The sequence below is a fragment of the Manis javanica genome, chromosome 16, assembly GCF_040802235.1.
Source record: "Manis javanica isolate MJ-LG chromosome 16, MJ_LKY, whole genome shotgun sequence".
Taxonomy (NCBI): Eukaryota; Metazoa; Chordata; class Mammalia; order Pholidota; family Manidae; genus Manis; species Manis javanica.
Genome location: NC_133171.1, coordinates 68955166 through 68976413, shown reverse-complemented (window position 1 = coordinate 68976413; position 21248 = coordinate 68955166).

The window sequence follows — 21248 nt, the reverse complement described above, 5'->3', positions numbered from 1 at the left end:
CTGACCAATAGCCGATTGGTCAGAATTACAGTGACAACTTAGACTTGCATCTGAACTTAGACTTGTCATCTGAAGAAGGGATGGTCCTGTGGTACTGAGCCTTTAACCTGTATGATCTGATGCTGTCTCTATATAGAGAGTGTCAGAATTGAGTTAGATTGTAGGGTGCCCTACAATTAGTTGCTGGTGTTTGTTGAGAACTGGAGAATTGCTTGATGGTGTTGGAAAACATTCTAGATTCTGTATAAGCAGAGAAGTTTTAGATTAGGTGAACAAAAATATAACTTGAATCATAAAACCAGAGTTGTGGCTCCTCCCGTCAATTCCCAGACTGGAGTCAGTTATAGACCCAGAATTCCTTGAATGAAGGGGAGACCATGTCCCTTTGAGGAAGGACCTGTTTACTGCCTGAACCTTATATTGCTAATCTTTCTCTCAGCCTTCCCCAAAGGAATCTGTGGCCTTTTACCATGGTAAATGTACACTGTAGACAAGGAAAGGATTAGACCCTTTGAGGACTGTTGGACACTGGCTCTGAACTGACACTGATGCCAGGAGACTCAGAATGTCACTGTGGTCCTCTAGTCAGAGTGGGGCTTAGGGAGGCCAGGGGATCAGTGGAGTTTTAGGTCTGGTCTGTCTCACAATCCATCCTTTGCTTATTTCCCCAGTTCCAAAATGCATAATTGGAATAGACATACTCGGCTGGCAGAATACCCACATTGGTCCCTTGACGTGTGGAGGCAGGGCTATCATGGTGGAAAAGGCCAAATTGAAAGCACTACAAATGCCTCTCCCTTGGAAAATAGCGAACTGAAAGCAGTACTGGATTCCCGGAGGGACTGCAGTGATTTGCACCACTGTCAAGGACTTAAATGTGTGGGAGTGAAGATTCCAGCATCTCCCTGTTCATACTGCCTATTTGACCTGTGCCGAAGACAGATGGATCTTGGAAAATGACAGGGGATTACTGTAAACTTGACCAGGTGATGATTCCAATTGCAGCTGTGGTGTCATTGTTTGAGCACATGAACATGTCACCTGGTACCTGGTATGCAGCTATTGATTTGGCAAATGGATCATTTTATCCATACCTGTCAGTAAGGATGACCAGAATCAGTTTGCTTTCAACTGACAAGGCCAGCAATATACCTTCACTGTCATACCTCAGGGGTATATCAGCTCTTCAGTACTTGTTATAATTCATTTGATAGAGATCCTGATCTCCTTTCCCTTCCACAGGTATCACACTGGTTCATTATATTGGTAACATTCTGACTGAACCTAGTGAGCAAGAAGCAGCAACTACTCTAGACTTGGTGGGAAGACATTTGTGCATCAGAGGTGGGAAATAAATCCAACAAAAGTCCAGGGGCCTTCTACCTCCACAAAATATCTAGGGGTCCAGTAGTGTGGGGCATGTTGCAACATCACTTCTAAGAAGAAGATTAAGTTGTTGCATCTGGCTTCTCCTACAACCAAGAAAGAGGCATAATGTCTTGTGAACCTCCTTGGATTTTGGAGGCAACATATTCCTCCTGTGGGTGTGTTACTCTGACCAATTTACAAGGTGCCCCAAAAGGCTGCAAGTTTTTAGTGAGGCTTAGAACAGGAGAAAGCTCTGCAGTAGGTCTGGACTGCGGTGCAAGCTGCCCTGCCACATGGGCCATGTGATTCGGCAGACTCATGGATGCTTGAAGGGTCAGTGGCAGATAAGCATGCAGGCTCCTAGCCATGCATCACAGTGCCGGCTCTCAGGATTTTAGAGCAAAGCCCTGCTATACTCTCAGATAGCTACTCTCCTTTTGAGAGACAGCTCATGACCTTAGCAGAGACTGAACAAGTTAGCACATGACCTGAGCTCCCATCATTAACTGGGTGTTATCTGACATACCAAGCCCCAAATTTGGATGTGCACAGCAGCATTCTATCATCAAACAGATATCTGACTGGGCCTGAGCAGGCTCTGAAGGCATGAGTTACATGAAGAAGTGGCAAAAATGCCTGTGGTCTCCACTCCTGTCATACTGATTTCTTTCTCCTAGAGGAAGAGAAGACCTAGGTCTGGTTCACAGATGGTTCTGCATGATATGCAGGCACTGCCTAGAAGTGGACAGCTGGGGCACTACAGCCTCTTTCTAGGACATCCCTAAAGGCTAGTGATGAAGGGAATCCTTGAGTGGGCAGTACTTTGAACATGCACCTAGCTGTTCACTTTGCTTGGAAGGAGAAATATGGCCAAACGTGCAACTATATGATTATATATTGATTCATGGGTTGTGTCTAATAGCTTGACTGAATGGTCAAGGACTTGGAGGACATGGGATTGCAAAATTGGTGATGAGAAAATCTGGGAAGTGGTATGTGGATGGACCTGTCTTAATGGGCAAAAGAACATGAAGATATTTGTGTCCCACATGAATGCTCACTTAAGGGTAACCTCACTAGAGGAGGATTTTAAAAATCAAGTGAATATTCATTCTGTGGATACCAGCTGGCTCTTTTCCCTAGACATCACTGTCATCACCACAATGGTCTCATGGAGAAAGTGGTTGTGGTGGCAGGGATGGAGGATGGAGGTGGGTTTGGGCTCAACGACATGGACTTCCACTCACTAAGGCCTACTTGGCTACAGCTATGCTGAGTACCGATCTGTAAACAGCAGAGATCAATGTTGAGTCCCCAGTGTGGCACTATTACCTGTGGTGATCAGCCAGCTATCTAGTGGCAGGTTGATTACATTGGACGACCTCCATTGTGGAAGAGGTAGCATATTGTTCTTATTAGAATAGACATTCAGGATATAGATTTGCTTTCCCCACATGCAAAGCTTCTATCAAAACTGTTATCCATGAATTTATAGAATGCCTTATCCACTGTATCCACACAGCATTGCTTCTGATGAAGGAAATCACAGCAAATGAAGTATGATCATGAGACCATATTCATGGATTTCATTGGTCTTACCATGCTGTTCATAATCCAGGAACAGCTGGCTTGATAGAATGGTGTAATAGCCTTTTGAAGACTCACTTACAGCACCATCTGGGTGACAATACCTTGGAGAACTGGGGCAAGGTTCTCCAGAATACCATTCTCTGAATTAGTGTTTAATATATGACCCTATTTCTCCCATAGCCAGGATTCGTGGGTACAGAAATCAAGGAGTGGAATTAGAAGTGGCACCACTCACCTAGTGACCAACTAGCAAGATTTTTCCTTCCTATTTCCTCAACTTTATGCTCTGTCGGCCTAGAGACCTTGGTTCCAAAGGGCGGACTCCTTCTACCAGGAGATGCACAAGGATTCTGCTGAACTGGAACTTAACTTTGCTGCCTGACCTCACTGGATTCTTCATGACTCTGGTTAACAGCCAAAGAAGTAACCATGCTGGCTGGGGTGACTGATCCTCACTACCAAGGGTAAATTGGACTAATTATCCACAATATCCCTTAGGGAGTTCCTTAGTATAACCACACCCTATGATTAAGGTCAGTGGGAAACTATAATCCAATCCAAGCAGGACTCCCAATGGACCAGGTTCGGGAGTGACAGTTTCACTCTACCAGATAAAGAAACACAACAGGCTGAGAGGCTTGCTGAAAGCCAAGGGAACAAAGAATGGGTAGCAGAAAAAGGTAGATATAAATACCAGCTATAACCACATGACCATTACATTAAAGCAAGGATAACAGATCCAGGCAACAGAAACCTAAATCCTTAAGGACATTTTTGAGTGGCTGAATCAACCAGCCCTGAAGTCTGCCCTACCTCTGGACTTCTCATTAAGCAAAAGAAATAATCTTATTGCTTTGGTAGAAGTTCACTTATGCTTTAAGCCAAAGTCATTCCAACTGATACAGTGTGTGGGAGTATGCAATACTGTTTCTATTATGAGGACTCCAAGTTCCAGGCCATGAGCTGATTTCAGAAGTAACAGTGAAAACATGCTTACATTACCATAATCCTCGAATGCTTCTCTTACCTTCCAGACTCCTGAAATTCCTTTACTAGGAAACAAAATTTATTTTTCCATAATTGAATATCAATCTGCTGAAAGACAAGGGAAAATACTAAGAGAAAAAGATGCCTGGAAATGATCGGTCTAAAAACTAATAAAACATACAGAGCTAAACAAGGTGCATTTTACACATCAAATTAATTTTAAGAGATCCTAACACTCAAATTGCTAGCCAGATTGTGCTAAAATTTTTGAAAGCTAGAAAAATGTATCAACTTCTTTGATAAATATCTCAGTCTGCTTGGGCCACTCTAACAAAATACCATAGAATGGTTGGCTTAAACAACGGACATTTATTTTTCACAGTTCTGAAGGCTGTAAAGTCCAAACTTAGGTGCTGACAGATTTGGTTCCTGGAGAAAGCTCTCTTCCTGGCCACCTTCCTGCTGTGTCTTCATATGGCCTTTCCTGGGTACATGTTCATGGAAAGAGTGAGACCTCTCTGTCTTTCTCTTCTAATAAGGGCATGAATCCCATCATAAGGGTCCAACCCTCATGAACTCATCAAAAATTCATTGCTTCTCACATGTCCCACCTCTATATACCATCACATTGGGGATCAGGGTTTCAACATATGAATTTTGGGGAGATACATTCAGATCATAACAATAAGCAATATTCAACACTTATAAACCATAAAGATGCTCACACCTTTGTCAATGCCTTCCAGCCAATGACTACCAGGAACACACAACACACCTGCAGTTGACCAGATTTGGTTTAATGCTCATAGGGAACTATGGAGGGACACAGTAAGAATCTTCAGTGGAACTTATGATGAGATTTTTCCATGTGTTAGGATTTAGGGAAAGTAGAGCCTTACTCTGGATTGGCTGCTGTCAGGAAGTGAAGGTAATTCTAGGAATAAATCTTATCTAGAAGGAGACAAGGCTAAAGCTAAAATTGGTAATGAAGTAGCAGTCATTTATATTATCTAGGATAGGAAGGTGTTTGGTTATTTTTATACTTTGGACAATGCTCATTTGGGGGGGTGTTCAGACATGATTATGGAATTGTCTTGGTCTAATATTGATATGTCTGGTCTAATGTTCATTTTTTATAAGATTGTTTATGTTAAACAGGAGAACTTTAAGTGCCAGGCTGGCTCCTGGATATCAATGGCTACTTTTCTTTTTCTTACCTTTCAACCCCAAAACAGGGCATATTGGTCATTTTGTGCTGCCATAGTAAAATACCAGACTAAGTGGCTTAAACAACAGAAATTTATTTCTCACAGTTCTGGAGGTTGGTAGTTCCTGATCAAGATGCCAGCAGGCTTGGTTTTCAGTGAGGCCTCTCTCCTTGGTTTGCAGATGGCCACCTTCTTTCTGCATCCTCATATGACCCTTCTTCAGTGCACATAGAAAGACAGAGATCTCTGGTGTCTCTTCCTTTTCTTATAAAGACACCAGTCTTATCAGATTAAGGCCACACCCTTATGATTTCATTTAATCTTAATGCCTCCTTTAAGTCCTACCTCCAAATACAGTCACATTGTGGGGTAAGACTTCAACATATGAATTTGAGGGAGGACGTAATTCAGTCCATAACACTGTGCATCGGAGTCCAAGATTTCTAAAAAGATCTTTCACTCAACATAAAAGCAATAGACATGTTGATGGTGATACTGTCTTTAATAGAACTTCGAAATTGGCCAGTATCTCATAAAGCCAGGTAGAAAGACAGGTGATAGCTCAGAGGGCATACAGGCCCAAGGCTCACTCAGATGGCATGAGGGGGTGGGTTAATTGGTAACTATTTTTAATTATTAATTTTTTTCATGTTTCTATAATACTGCTTTTGCAGCAATTAAGACACAAATACCTATGGGAAAGCGGATAAGATTTCAACTTTGTCAGCCCTGGAGTAGGTGAAAGTCAGGCAGGGGTCTGTCAGCATGTTTTGGTGTGCCTACATGGATGACAATCAGAAGGGGACATCGGCGGAACCCTGGAGTGGGAAGGGGACCCACTGCAGCACAGGGCTTGGCACAAGTCCAGAAAGGGCAGCCAGGGAAGGCCTGGGGAATGTGCACCTTTCTGATTGTCCTATCACCAGTCGTGCTGTCCCACCAACCCATAATGACCCAAATCATTTCCAGGCTTTGCCTCCAGGCTGTAGCCAAACCCCTGTGTATGGCTGCTGCAAAGCCCCCCTGAGCAGATGGGAAGGAAGAACGTGGAAAGAGGTGGGGTGGAAACAGCACTGAGGCTCTACATCTTGAAAAAGTGCTCAGGAGCCCTGAGCATGTGGACCATACTTAGTCTGGGGACAGATCGTTACCGTAACCTTCATTCTCACGGTAGAGTTCAACGCTACTTTCTGAGCCAAATCTATTTTTAGGATAAAGGCTCCCATCTCTCCTAACAACTGATTTCCACAATCTTTATGGTGTGACCCGCTCCGGGGGCCGCCTCCAACCGCTGAACCACTCGGTGTTCCCAGCATTGGTCCCAACCCAGCAGCACAGCCCGACCCCTCCCCCTCTGCCACACAGGGTCCCTCAGAGCTTCAAAGAGTTTATTTTGAAGCGAAATGGCAACTCAAAAAAGCCTTTATTTTCACAGGAGAAAAACCTCCCAGAGTATTTATTTCTCTTGATTAGTGTTCACAACAGCAGCCTGGAATGCTTTTCCAGCCAATTTGTCGTTGATCTTATAAAACAGATCTCTCTTCTTGATCTAATTTCGCTGCCCCCCTGCCCCACGCATTTGGTCTGCTTAAACCTTTCAGCACATTTGTTAACTTGAGTGACACTGAAAAAAGTCACCACCCCATTAACGTGGAGACGTGCAATCCACGAATGTGCATCGTTCATTTAATTGGGATGGCTGGGTTCCCTCCCAGATGTTCCCTTTCAGCAGATACCATTGTGTTTTAAAACTTTGGATAATTATAGCTCTGTAAGCGTAGAGTACAAGATTTGTTGGCTGCAACCAGCTCCTCGCTCCTTATGTAATAGCTTCATTGTTTAGTAATCGGCCTATTCACAAAGCGAAGGGATCCGTGTCAGCCAAGACATCTATTCAAAGCACTTCCCCTGTGCTGGATAAACAGTAGCAGAAGGAGTCTACCGGGAGAACCAAAACACCCGCAAGAGACTTGGCCACAAGTTGACCAGGGCCGCCTTTCTCTTAGCAAACTGAACCTTTGCTCCAGAAATTTCTTCACCTTTTCGTCAGTAACAAATCTGCCTCCACGCAGGGTGTTTCTCTTGGCTGGTGACAACCCTGCTCAATGTGGGGAGCCCCGAGTAGGTGGGGCAGGCCGGGGTAGGTGGTGTGGGAAATACTCTGTAGCCCAGAACAGAGATGGGAGGCCTGGGCTGAGGCGCAGAGCCTGGGCCATCCCCAAGGATGAGAGAAAGGAGAGGTGAGGTAAGTGTCCCTCAGCTATTTCCTGGAAAATCATGGCATGACTTCTGGCTTTTCGTTACACCTGTTGACTCCTGGGAAGCCCCCTCCTGTGCTGGTGGTTCTGAGGTTCCCTGGGAAATCTACCTAGAGGGTAAAGATCTTGAGCCACATCTAACCAATTTCCTCTCATATTCACGGTGGACCTAAGAGCCCTCATAGCCCCGCTGTCACGTGGAAGGCCTCCGCAAAGACCCCCAACACACACCTCACGCTTTCACCTCCTTACTTGTCCCCTGGGTTGTGACCCTGCAGGCCCCAGGAGAGCAGCCAGGACCCCAGTAGAGGGCAGAGGAGAATGAGAGAAAAAAGGGGGAGATGAGAAAAAAATGATCGGTGATACAGAACAGCCATCTGAGGCTGCTTCAGTATGGACCTGGAAAGGGTAGGAATGCTATAATCCACCCTCTGGATTCAATGTGCTGAATATTCATCACTGGAAACATTTCTATTATCTGTCTATATCTATCATCATCTATTTGTACATATATACACACATATATACATAGATATCTTTTATATATTTGCATTTTATATGTATACATGTATGTATATATGTGTGTATATAGATGTCTTAAGGGCATCACAGTATGGCATAAAGATTGTTAAAGTGAAAATATTCAAAAATCTTATCTGAACTTCTATTATCTGACTAAAGCAGAGCTTTCCAAAAAATACAGCTGCCTGATGGATAGTGACTGTAATGGGGTATGTGGTGGGGACTTAAAAATGGGGGGAATCTAGTAAGCACAATGTTGCTCATGTAATTTTATATTAATAATACCAAAATAAAACAAAAACAAAAACAAAAAATACAGTTGCCACCAACCGCCCTCAGAGGGGGTTTCCTGTGAATTCCAGGAAGGAGGCAGACTGCTCATTCCCGTTAGCATGCAGAAAAACCCAACAGAACCTTCCACACTTTCCCACTGGAACCCTAAATCCCCCATACACAAGACACTTTTTATTAAGTTGGTATATAAACCTTCACCTCTGAGTAGTCAGTGAGCAACTCGTTATTGAGAACTACCAAAAGCATGTGTAAATGAACCTTGTCTTTTCTCCTGTTAACGTACTGTCTATCTGTCAGTTAATTTACAGGCCCTGACCATTCAAACTGAAGTAGATAGAGGAAAAATTTTCTCCCAACACTTTATATATATACCAATAAACATATACAAATTTATACATGTGGATATGTATAATACACAACACACACATGTGGATTGTATAATACATGTGGTATACATATATATATACATATGTTGTTTGATATATATACATATCACATATACTACACATGTACTAATATATGTATAATACACAACACACACACATATATATATTCTGCTAACTGACAACACCTGAGAGCCTCTCAGACTTGAAAATATCCCAGCTCCCCGTCCCTCAACGGCCCTTTGCTCCTTCACCCTGACACACGCAGTCACACACGCACCACTAGAGGTGGGTCTCCTCCCATCGGGGTCTGCTTTTGCAGGGTGGGCATCAGCTGTGCCCTGCCTGGCTTGGGGAGGGGCGCTCAGCATCTCCAACCACAGCTGAGGCCTGTGGCCCTCTGGACACCAGAGCCACTGAACCATCTACTGTTGACAGGATGGGGGCTGCTTCTATTCTCCATGCGGTTTTCTGTTGGAGATGTTTTTTCAAAGCATTCAAGTTTAGGTTCTACTGTTTTATAGGGCTTTCATGGAAAACTCTTTCTATTGTTTTATTATGTCTCCTTCCCTGGAAAATCTGCCTTCTCCCCACTGGGTTTACACCTGTACCTGAGGTGGCTTGGCTAGGGAAACACTCCCCTTCAGAACCCACCTACTCCTGCAGGCACTCGGTCTGCGGCCCTCAGTTTCCCTACACTTAGAGCACCATCTGGCACCTGGTCCAGGTACACAGTTCCATTTCCATAATTCTAAAACCCAAAAGGCTCTGAAAACAGGAAGATTTTTATAACCACCCTGGTGGCAAAATGTGGCAGGGTACAGAGTCCAGGGAGGTCCAGAGACACAGAGCTGAGCGGCAGGACCACCTTGTCACCACAGTGTGACACAGGAGTGTCCAGTAAGGTGGGCTCCCGGGTGATGATCCCATGGGGAGTGAGGGGCAGGGGGGACAAGGAAGGGCACTGTTAGCTGGCTAGGGCTGCTGCAACAAACTTAAACAACCGAAATGTGTCATCTCACCATCCTGGAGATCAGAAGTCTGAGGTCGAGGTGTGGTCAGGCCCGTGCTCCCCTTGGGCACCAGGGGAGACTCTGTTCCGTGGCCCTCTCCTGGCTTCTCATCATTTCTTGGCTTGTGGGTGGCAGCATGGCTCCACTTCTCACATGGTGTCGCCTGTGTGTATGTCTGTGTCCAAGTCACCCCTCTTTATAAGAACATAAGTCATATTGATCAGGGGCCACTTGACCCAAGTATGACCTCATCTTAACTAATTATATCTGCAATGCACTATCTCCAGATAAAATCACATTCTGAGGTTAGGGCTTCAGCACATGATTTTGAGGGGACACATTTTAACCCATAACAGTTTACCCTCTGTCCCCCCAAAATTCATGTCCTTCTCATATGCAAAATACATTCACCCTATACCAACAGCCCCAAAACACTTCACCTGTTCCAGAATCAACTGTTAGTCCTAAATCTCATCTCAATAAGGTGTGGGTGAGACCTTGTGTATTACTCACCCTGGGGCAAAATTTCTCTCCATCTGTGACCCTGTAATCGAGACAACAAGTTACCCACTTCCAAACTACAATGGTGAGACAGGTATAGGATAGGCATTCCCATTCCAAGAGGGGACTATTGGAAGGTTAGAAGGGGTCACAAGTTCCTAGCAAGCCTGAAACTTAACAGACTGAATTCTATTAGATTTTGAGGCTTGAGAATAATCCTCTCTGGTGGCACGCTCTGTCCTCAGCCTATCCACACAAAGGGCCAGCTGCTTCACTCAAAATGTACTGATTTAAGTGATAATCACATCTAAAAATACCTTCACAAAGCAACATCTAGACTGATGTTTGACCAAACAACTGGGCACCATAGCCTAGCCAAGTTGACACATAAAAGTAGCCATCCCAGATACATTTTGAAGAAGTACTGTAATGTGTTCAAGACGGGGGAATACCAGGGAGGGGTGCCTGAAGAGGAGGCAGAGAAGTCTTCTTGGCTGTTTGTCGTGGGTGACGTACCAGTGAGGCAGGGCTCAGAAGGGTCATCAGCTATGGATTGTGTAAAAAGGTAGTTTTAATCTGTCATAGTGGTTTGGATCAGAGGAATGGGCAGGAAGGCTGTGTTTTCAGCCATCAAGCAGCAAGAGAATTTACTCTGGCATAGAGAGTGGGAAACAGGTGTGACTAGAAAGTCAAGGCTGAGTGGTATCAGATGGCGCCACAAAAGAGATCTGGCTGAGGGGTTGAACACACTGGCAGGGCGATTAGGGCTGGATGTTTCTAACCCTCACCCCTCCAAATGCATGTGTTGAAGCCATAACTCCTAATGGGATGGTGGAACCTTTGGGAGGAGATTGGGTTTAGATGAGGCCCTGAGGGTGGAGCCCCATGGTGGGGTCAGTGCCCCTATAGGGCGAGGAGGAGAAGCCACCAGAGCTTCCTCTGTCCACTGTGCATGCGAGAAGGCAGCCTGGGACCAGAGCTCACCAGGAGGCGCATCTGCAGGCACCTTAGTGGCAGACTGCAAGCCTCCAGAACAGTGAGAAATAAATGTCTGTTGCTTAAGCCACCTGTTCTGGGCTACTTTGTTACAGCAGCTGATCTAAGACACAGAGGAAGCCACCCCTGGCCGCCTGAACATGCCTCACCAGAGCAATATTCCATTACTGTGCTTGTCCGCCTCTGCGTCCCTACAAGACTTCAATTTCCTTTGGAGAGGATGTCTCCTCAGTGACCAGCACAGACCTAGGTCCCAGCAGGTGTTCAGGCAAGAGTTGTTGACTGATAACAGCAATGGACTGCACCCAACTTCCTAAACTTCAGCGGTGACAACAAAATTTTATAGCTGCAGGGGATGCAATTTAGTTCACAGGGTGCAGCAAACCTGCACTGAAGCTGTGTTTGCCACGCGCACACGGTACTCTCTAGACTGTGTGGCTGTGTGAGTCCGTTAGAGGAAGGCTGAGAGCTGAGCGAGGAGTTAAGACCCCAACCCCCTCCCCAGCTGCCCCTTGGTGGCTCCCAAAGCCTGGTGTTGTGTGAGCTGGTGTAAAGATGAAGTTCTAGCCAGAGACCAGGCTCTAAGGAGTTTGGTCTGTAACCAGAGATCTCAGTCTCTACATAAAATGAATCATCTGTAGACATTCTTTATTCTAAAGGGCATGGAGGGAGAAAAAAAGAAGGAGCACATTTTGAGGGGCAGAGAGGAAGTAAATACCCACTCATGCTCCCAAAGAGAAAAGCCTTTCGATTGGCTGAGGACAGTGGCAAGTCCCCCACATCAGTCCCCCTAGACACCTTCGAGTTGTTCATCTTTCTCGGGCCATCTTGTTTCTGTGCACAGAAGGGGCAGAGCCAAAGTACGCAGCCAGGGTTTATGATGGTATCTCCGTGTCAGCCTCTCTGGCACCCACACACCACACAGAACGCATGACATGGGATATTTTATCCCCTTGTATTGCTACCATGCCACCGACGGAGGCTCCTTCCTTTGAATGAGACTTGGGCGAGAACCAACGGGCAAGCTGGGCCTCCAGCTTCCCAATGACAGCCAGGCAGCTCCAAACTGGGATTACTGATTTCCATTTCAAAACTGCGTTCCATTTAGTTGATTTAAACGACTTGACTTTCCTCTGTGAAATAACTGTGGCATGTGAGCTTAGCCAGTTGCTCTTTGAAAGACATAAACACGCTCCCTGCGGGGACCATGGAGCTCCGCCACCCATTGTTTATCTAAAAACAGCGTTTTATTGTTGTCGCTCAATTAGTCCAGACAGCGGACACAAATGACTTTCCACAGCAACATCCTAACACTGCGTGTCACTCATAAAATGCCAAAGACTGCTCTAATAGCTAGCTAATAAAATCAAAATGTGCCTGTATTGACTCCACGATTACTCAGATCGTCACCCTTTCTTCTGAAATCTCTTCTTAACCTAATTACATACAATATTTTCACTTTAGTAAGAGAACATTAACCTCAGTAATCAACAATTCTTTCTCAATTTATGAGTAAGCAACCAAGGATCTTCTGGATGTAAGCTCTGGAGGGCTGTTTATTTTCTATAAACAAACTAGTATATTTTTTCCAGGTAAAAATATTATTTCCGGTAGGGTTTTCTTCTACAGACTTTTTTTTTCCTCCTAAAAATTGCCAATCTGTCATTTCACAGACACCCATGAAAAGCCACTCCTGATCACTTGCAGAAGAAAAGTTTCTCCCTGTTTACACTAACTGCTGTGAAAATGCTATTATACACAAATGTTTCATCTGTTGTGCAAACATATGCTTTCACACACACTCACTGCAGAGGCAGTTGCCTGAAATAGGAAAAGTCCTTAGGAAAAGACAGAAACGAAATGCACTGAGCCACTCCACATTTCTCATTTTTTTCACATCCATCGTGGAAGCACGTGTGACTGATAGTTAGGAATCCCGTGTGCTACTGACAGCATTAAAATGGAGCCCCGAGTGGGAGGATGCCTGCTCTCCGATTCGCACCTCTAATTTACAGCTGAAGAAGCTGAGGGTCAGAGAATAGAAGGTACTCAGGAAGGTTGGCAGCCACCTTAATGGCAGGCGTCACAGCTGACGCCCCGGTGTCCAGTCATGCACCTGGAGTGACCTATGATTGAAAGACACAATCTGAGAATTTGGGAAGTAAGGATCCTTCCTCTCAGTGGGGATCACAAGGGTTTGAAAGCTGCAGCTAAGGTTTAGTTGCCTAGTTTAGCTGCATTGAAGCTGCCCTCCCCAAACCCCCTTTCTTAACCTTACCCCAGAAGCACACACATACATGCACGCTCTGGTAAAAGAACATTTCTAGAGTTTTCATTTGAGAGTAAGGTTGGCATACATCCAGGCCAAACAAAGAAAATCTCAAAGCCGGCACTCTCCTTCTGTCCAGCCCCTGCCAAGGAACTTCTGGTTTCAGTCATAGATGGGGAACCAGCATTACCTCACGTTTCAAAACTCCATCTCTGGGCAGGCTGGGTCTTGCCTTCTCTCGGCTCTCTCCTCGGGCTGCAAAGAAGGGAGTGATGTGGGTGCTGTGAGAGGAATTCCTCTTTTCACCCACAATAGAGAGATTACAGTGTCCGGGCTGGAGGTCAAAGTGAAGGAACCTGTCCGAAAGCTTTTTGAAAGACATAAACACAGCAGTGGCAGGAGGCTGGGAATGGATCTGGGCTTGGCAGGTCAGAGCTCTGCCTGCCTGAGCACACTTCTCGTATCATTGGATTGAGTTCCCACCATTCCATCACAGGAGCAAGGAGAATTAGGTCATCACTCAAGCAGCCCCTAACCTTCAAGAAACCTTACCTCTGACACTCAGCAAAATGCCTCTGTCCCTTGAGTAGCTCTAAGTCATTTGACTCTGGGCACATGTCTTAGTCCCTCTCTATCTCTGTTTCTTTATCCTGCATATTTTCCTGATTGTTCCAATCCTTGTCTCTTGGGGCTGTGGGCCACTCTTTGAAAAGCACACTGTCTCCTCTCAACACAAATCCTTATTTGACCCTAACCTCTTCCTTTCACTGAATGGTAAGGGCCAAGAAGAGGTGAGAGGTGTCTGATATCTGACAGGTGGGATAGAGAAGACCACCCTGGTAGACACACAGTGTTATTTCATTAGACAGAAGCGATTACTTAGGAATTATCTGCTGTGCGTATGCTTTTAAAAGAAATACATTTTTTATAATGAAAAATTGTTTCAGATTGGTATCAGTTGGTCAGTTTCTCTTCCATGTCTGCCTACACTCACAGGGGGAAATACCATCTGCATCTGGAAGCTGCCAGCCAGCCAGCTGCCAGGCCGAGGGACAGGCTTCCTTTGTTTCCTCTGGCTAACGTTTCAACAGCACCATGCTCTGGCTTATAAACTTTCCTCAGGAAACCACATGAATGACCCTCAAAATACATGGGTCTTTCTGGAGCTAGTCACCCTGAAGTTTTAAGCTCTCACCCCTCTCTTAGGTTCTAGCCTCTCTCACCTTCTGAAACCACAAAGCAGTTAGAGATTCTAATCTCTCAACACAGAGTCACTTCAGCACCGACCCTTAGATGTCACCTGGGGTCACAATTGTCTGTCTGCAGTGGAAAGTTCCAAGCCGTTGCAGTTGCTTTTGTGATCTGCCAGTTGACTTGGAGAGAAAGCCCTGAACCCAACAGGAAGGTGGTTTTCTGAGGCATGTTAAAAATACATTTATGTTTGCTTATATATGAGCAATTATTTTTAGTCTGAGGAAGAGGCTTGACAAGGATCAGAGGCTCCACGGTGGGGTGGCCTCACTAGCAGGATTTGCAACTGCACGGAACCAGTAGTTGGGGCATCTCTGCTCCCGGCTTATGCCTCACTTCCCTTCCTCCCTATCAGGCTCTGAATGCTGCAGCCTGAGGTAAAACTGATCCTAGGTCCACCTGCCCAGCACATTTCTTTGTTCCTTTCCAGGCTGGCAGGCCACCACTGGGCATGCCACACTTGAGAGGCTGAGAGCTAAGCTTCAGACTTCAAGAAGCTCTTTCTCACTGTTAAATGTCAAGGCCGTGCCTTCAGAAGCTTCTGCCTGAAGTGCTGGCTCACTTACAGACTGAGCTTGAGTCACACACTTGGGTCACGTGAATAGACTGGCTGGACATTGATAATCCAAATGGCTCCTACTTTGCTGTAGGAACTCCAGACTGAGGGATAGCTAGGAAGCTGAGAAAGATATGCTGGTTCGCTGGTGTCTGGCTTTATGCATTCTTTCCAGATGTGACACAGAGGAGAAAACAGACATGTACATTGCTGTCCTCCAGCTGGTGCACCCCCCACCTCTGTGCAGTCAAGCAGCAGGGCGTGTGAACCAGAGCAAGTTAAAGTGAAACAAAGGGCAGAACCCCAGAAGACCCCTGGTTGACAATAACTCTGGCACCAGTGGCAGGGCCTGGGGCAGTCATGAATCAACGGTGACCACCTAGATGCTTCTGAGCCTGTGCCACCATGGATTGCTTCTGCAGAATTGCTTGTAGATAATTGTAACTACTCAAAGTAGACCTGACCCCAAGTGATGACCTGTCAGCCCAGGGCTATTGGGATAAGCTATAGCCCATGCAGTCAGTACTCTGCCCATATCCCTTGGAAACCCTTTTATTTTGTCATGCACTCCAGCTCCACGTGTGCTTTGGCCATTGCGCTACCCTCAGGTCCAGGAAGGACCTTGCCTACTTCTAGTAGGCGGCAATAAGAATTGAATCCTTCCAGGGATGACAGCTCCTAACCAGTGAGTGACAGTTGGAAGTGGGTGTAAACACTCCAGCTTCCCTCATCAGGACCACAGGGAAGTCACACCTCTCTGCTTCCCTGCCTGGGGCTTTACATGACAGTACCCTTACCTGGCATCCTTCCCTCCTGCAGTGGACTTCCCAAGCAGGGTTTCTGGGGGCATTCCTTAAGTGAATCACTCAGAGTCCACCTTTGGGGGTCTCAGCTAAGAAACAAGCTGGGGCACAAGAGGAAATGGCAGCTCAGGGACCCAGAATCAACCCTGCTTCCCCTCAGCTCAAATGGCTTCTCATCTTTGTAGAATTTAGGCCCCCAGGTCATGTCCTACAGATTCGTGGAGGGAAGAATCTATCATCCCATTGTACAAGCATAAGAGGCAACTCTTCCCCCATTTCACAGAGTCTTCTGGAAAATCACAACTCAAAGTCAGCAGCAGGGCCCTGGGGGAAATTCTGCTTCCTCAGTCTTAATTCACAGTAATGCAGGCCTTGGCCCAAGCTTCCAACCAGACAGTCACCTCATGTTTCCCCCTCCCTCTAGCATAGCAAAAATCCAAGCCAATGGGGGCCTTATATAGTATTCACCAACTTTGGAAAACTTTCCAAAAATAGTTTCAGTTCCTTTCTTATTGTCTCCCCAGGGTCTGGTAATTCATTGACACTTAGGAAGTCCAGCAGAAAATCAGTCCTCAAGAAAGTTGTGCAGAAACTCCCCACGCTCCCCTGTGGGGAGCTGCCAAGCTCTCCTCACTCAGGGCCCTGTGAGCCTTGGAATTAACTCCTGCCGTTCCACAGCGCAGCCAGCAGGAGGACACCTTCAGAAGCTGGGGAGGAGAGGAGGGGAGAGTAGCTGGGGAGAGACACCTTCAGAAGCTGGGGAGAAAGGGAGGGGAGAAAATGGTGCTAACTGGGAGAACTACAGTTCCTGGAGCTTGTCCTTCCACCCCTTGACATAAACTCCAGGAGCACAGGTTATTAGAAGGGACAGCAATTGCGGTGCATGGTGGGAAACTTCCCGCAGATCACTGGGCAGAGTGTGGGCTTGTTGTGGTCCCTGGTGCTGTTGGCCTACTTCAGCAAAAGTTCCCAAGATGCAGGCTTGGCCCAAAAGCCCGGAGACTGACACTCACTGTGGGTTACCCCATCTTCACACACACCACTTACATTAGGGCTGTGGGGGCAGAACAAACAGAAAGACGAGTGTCAGGAAAGCTCCCCAAGTCCCAGTCATTGCTGGCAAGGCCTGATAGCCTCGTAATGGTGGCATGGATATTCATGCAGTCTTATTACTAGGGAGCAAGCCTCCTGGGTTTGTCAAGGGAGGAGGCTCCATGGGAAGGCGAGATGTGGAGCGATGGAGAGGAAAGTTGAGGTCCACAAACAGCAACAAAATGTGCCTTGTGTCTGTAGCATGTTACTCAAGGCCTCAGGGCCTGCCTTTCCCCTCAACACAGACCTGAGGAAGGTCCGGTGCAGCTCGACTACCCTCAACAGGAGTGTGTGCATGAGAGGAGGGATTGTCTTGAATTCCAACCTCAGCAAAACTCTCGAGGACCGCGAGCCCAGGTGCGGCAGACAGTGAAATGCGGTTTTTCTTTTCGGTTCTCTTTCTTGTCTCATCAATCAGAGTGTGAATTCCGTGCTTACAAAGGTGTTTTAATTAATTTTTGATTTAAAAAGAAGGAAGATGTTAAAATTAAAACCTGTTCTGTCTGTAAAAGCAAAGCAATTTCTGTAAGGTCATGAGTTGCTGCTGGCGAGTGTGGCCATGTGTGAAGAACAGAATAGTTGCTGTGTCTGGAGCAAACCAGAAAAGCAAAATCCAGGCTGTGGGAGATTCACTTGGTGGAAGTCGGGGTTGGGTTGGGTTCTGGATCAACACAAGCCTCCCTGAAAGCTGATGGAGTAGCAGAGCTGTATCAGCAATGATCCACCTATAGTCCAAAGCTTATTCTTCAGACCTTATGCCACAGTGCTTCTACCTGGACCGTGAATTCCAATGGGAGGCAGGGTGAGTGCGGAAGCTGACTTACACTGTGTTCCTGTTGCCTGGCACGGCACTCGGCATGCCATGGGTGCTCAATGTGTGCTTACTGATACATGGGAGCTTACCAACGCAGCCCCATTCTTTATGACTTTTCATTGAGGAGGTGCACACAAGACATGGGGGAACAGCTAAATGGAGGAAAACATAGAGTGATCTCCTTTATTCCTCTCTTTCTAACTGTAAAAATTAAACAAGCCATTAAGATTTGTGACACAGATGAAACAAGAGTTTCTTTTTTTAAAATTTTTTATTAAGATATTATTGATATACAATCTTATGAGGTTTCACATGAAAAATCAATGTGGTTACTACATTTACCCATATTATCAAGTCCCCACCCATACCCCAAGGCAGTCACTGTCCACCAGTGCAGCAAGATGCCAGAGATCCACTATGTGCTTTCTCTGTGTTACACTGTTCTCCCCGTGATCCCCTGCACCATGTGTACTAAACATAATACTCCTCAGTCCCCTTCTCCCTCCCTCCCCACCTGCCCTCCCACACCCTTCCCCTTTGGTAACCACTAGTCCCTTCTTGGAGTCTCTGAGTCTGCTGCTATTTTGTTCCTTCAGTTTTGCTTCATTGTTATACTCCACAAATGAGGGAAATCATTTGGCACTTGTCTTTCTCTGCCTGGCTTATTTCACTGAGCATAATGTACTCCAGCTCCATCCATGTTGTTGCAAACGGTAGGATTTGTTTCTTTCTTCTGGCTGAATAGTATTCCATTGTGTATATGTACCACATCTTTATCCATTCATCTACTGATGGACATTTAGGCTGCTTCTATATCTTAGCTATTATAAATAGTGCTGCAATAAACAGGGGTGCATATGTCTATTTGAACCTGAGAAGTTGTATTCTTTGGGTAATTTCCATGGAGTGGGATTCCTGGGTCAAATAGTATTTCTATTTTTAGTTTTTTGAGGAACCTCCATATTGCTTTCCACAATGGTTGAACTAGGTTACATTCCCACCAGCAGCATAGGAGGGTTCCCCTTTCTCTACATCCTTGCCAGCATTTGTTGTTCTTAGTCTTTTCGATGCTGGCCATCCTTACTAGCGTGAAGTGGTATCTCATTGTGGTCTTAATTTGCATTTCCCTGATGATTAGTGATGTGGAGCTGATTGGAGCATCTTTTCATGTACCTGTTGGCCATCTGAATTTCTTCTTTGGAGAACTGTCTCTTCATATCCTCTGCCCATTTGTTAATTGGATTATTTGCTTTTTGGGTGTTGAGGTGTGTAAGTTCTTTATATATTTTGCATGTTAACCCCTGAAACAAGAGTTTCTTTAAGCAAGTCATCTATGCTTTATTGCCTCCTCTTTAGGGGTAAGAAACCAGTTTGGTGTTGTGGATAAGAACATGGACCTTACAGCGAAATGGCCTGGGTCTGCCTCCTCAATCTGCCATGTCGTAATTGTCTGACCTTGGGAAAGTTTCTTAACCTCTCTGTGCTTTGGCTCCTCATTTATGAGGTGGCAATATTAACAGGACCTATCTCATAGAATCCTGACATGAAATGAATCAACATATATACAGCACATACGACAATGCCTATTACATAGGAAATGCTAAGTGTTATAATTATTAATTATTATTAATGCTCTGGGCTGGTTATTATACTTTACACAGATTGTCTTATGTTTCTCCTACAACATCTCTGTAAGATGAGCACTATTTTATTTATTTTAGTATTGAGGAAAGTCAAAATAAGCATGATAAGTCAATTTGTCCATGGCCAAGCATCTAGCAGCTGTTGGACACTGTATTTGAGCCTAGATCTGTCTAACTCCAAAGCCTGTGCTTTTTCTATTTAGCTACGCTCAAGATGACATGTTTAAAACGTCCCCTAATTGCCACCTTGTCAGCATTCTCTCAACTGCCAAAGCTTAAGAAAACATGGCACCAAGGTTAGCTTCCACGGGACACTGATAGAAGTCAAAGAATGTTCTCAACACCAGTGATGATAGCTTGAGCTACTGTGGAATACTTAGAGGAAAGGAATTTAGGAGTGCTAAATTAGAGACCTCATACGATTTCAAGGATTGAAAGAGGCAAATAGGAAGGAGATGAAATTATTATTCTGTTCTGATTGGGGAGATCAAAATTCCCTTTATTTATCTTTTGAAGATTAAAGTTCCGGAACTCAGGAATCTAGTTCTCAGCTGCTGCCTATGAAAAAAACAATAGAGCCCAAATATATCCAGTCATCCATTCCCTCTCAGGGAGACCTAAGTCTAAGCCACCTGGCATAGAAAGCCACCTGTCCTGTGAGTAAAACCACTTCCTATCAGACTTAAGTGTGGAAAGTGCCTGGAAAGAGGGAGACCAACAGAGACAGTTGCCAGAAGAACAGAATTGCATTTACAGTTCTAAATCCATGACCTCACTTACTTGAGGTGGTAATTCTGAGGTGAACCTTTATGGAGGTATCCAGAAACTATTCCTTCTGTGCAGTGGTCACTAGACCAGGTGACCTTTCAAGTTACATATATTGGAACCATCTTTGGGTCTTTGCATGGACATTTCCAAATCATGTCCCTTTATCTAGCTGCTTTTTAATTTTACCTAAGCATCCATATAGCTACTGTGTCTTGTCCTACTCTGGGAGGGAAACATGTAATTGAAAGAGAAGCAGTATTTTTTTTTTTACTCCAATAGATTTTTGAAACCTTTTGCATGAAGTATTAGGTACATACAGAAAAGTACACAGCTTATAAATGTATAGCTTAATGATCTTTTACAAAATGAACATACTTACATACCCAGGTCAACTTACATACCCCCTTTCTTGTCCCCAAAGATCACCACCACTATCATATCACACAGTAGTTTCATTTGAGTTCGGGCCTGCCTGGTCACATATAAACAGAATTATACATTGTGTATTCTTTCAGGTCTGGCTATTTAACATTTTATAGGAAGTTTTCTCTGTACTTGTATGTAATGGCTTATTTATTTTCATTGCTATATAATATTCCATTCTATGATATAAAATATATTTATCCATTTAATGGACATTTAGGTTGTTTATAATTTGAAGGAATTATGAATAATTCTTCCATGAACATTATTTTTTGTACATATTTGGCACATATTTCTGGGGGGGAGGTATATGCCTAGGGGTGGAATTTTTGAGTCAGAGAATACATACATTCAACTGGGACAAATTTGCCAAAGTTTTCCAAAATGGGTATGTTAATTTACACTTCCACTGGCAGTGTGTATGCTCAAAATCCTTGCTAATATTTGGTATTGCGTCTTTTAAATTACAAATCTTCCTCAACTTACAATGGAGTTACATCCTGATAAGT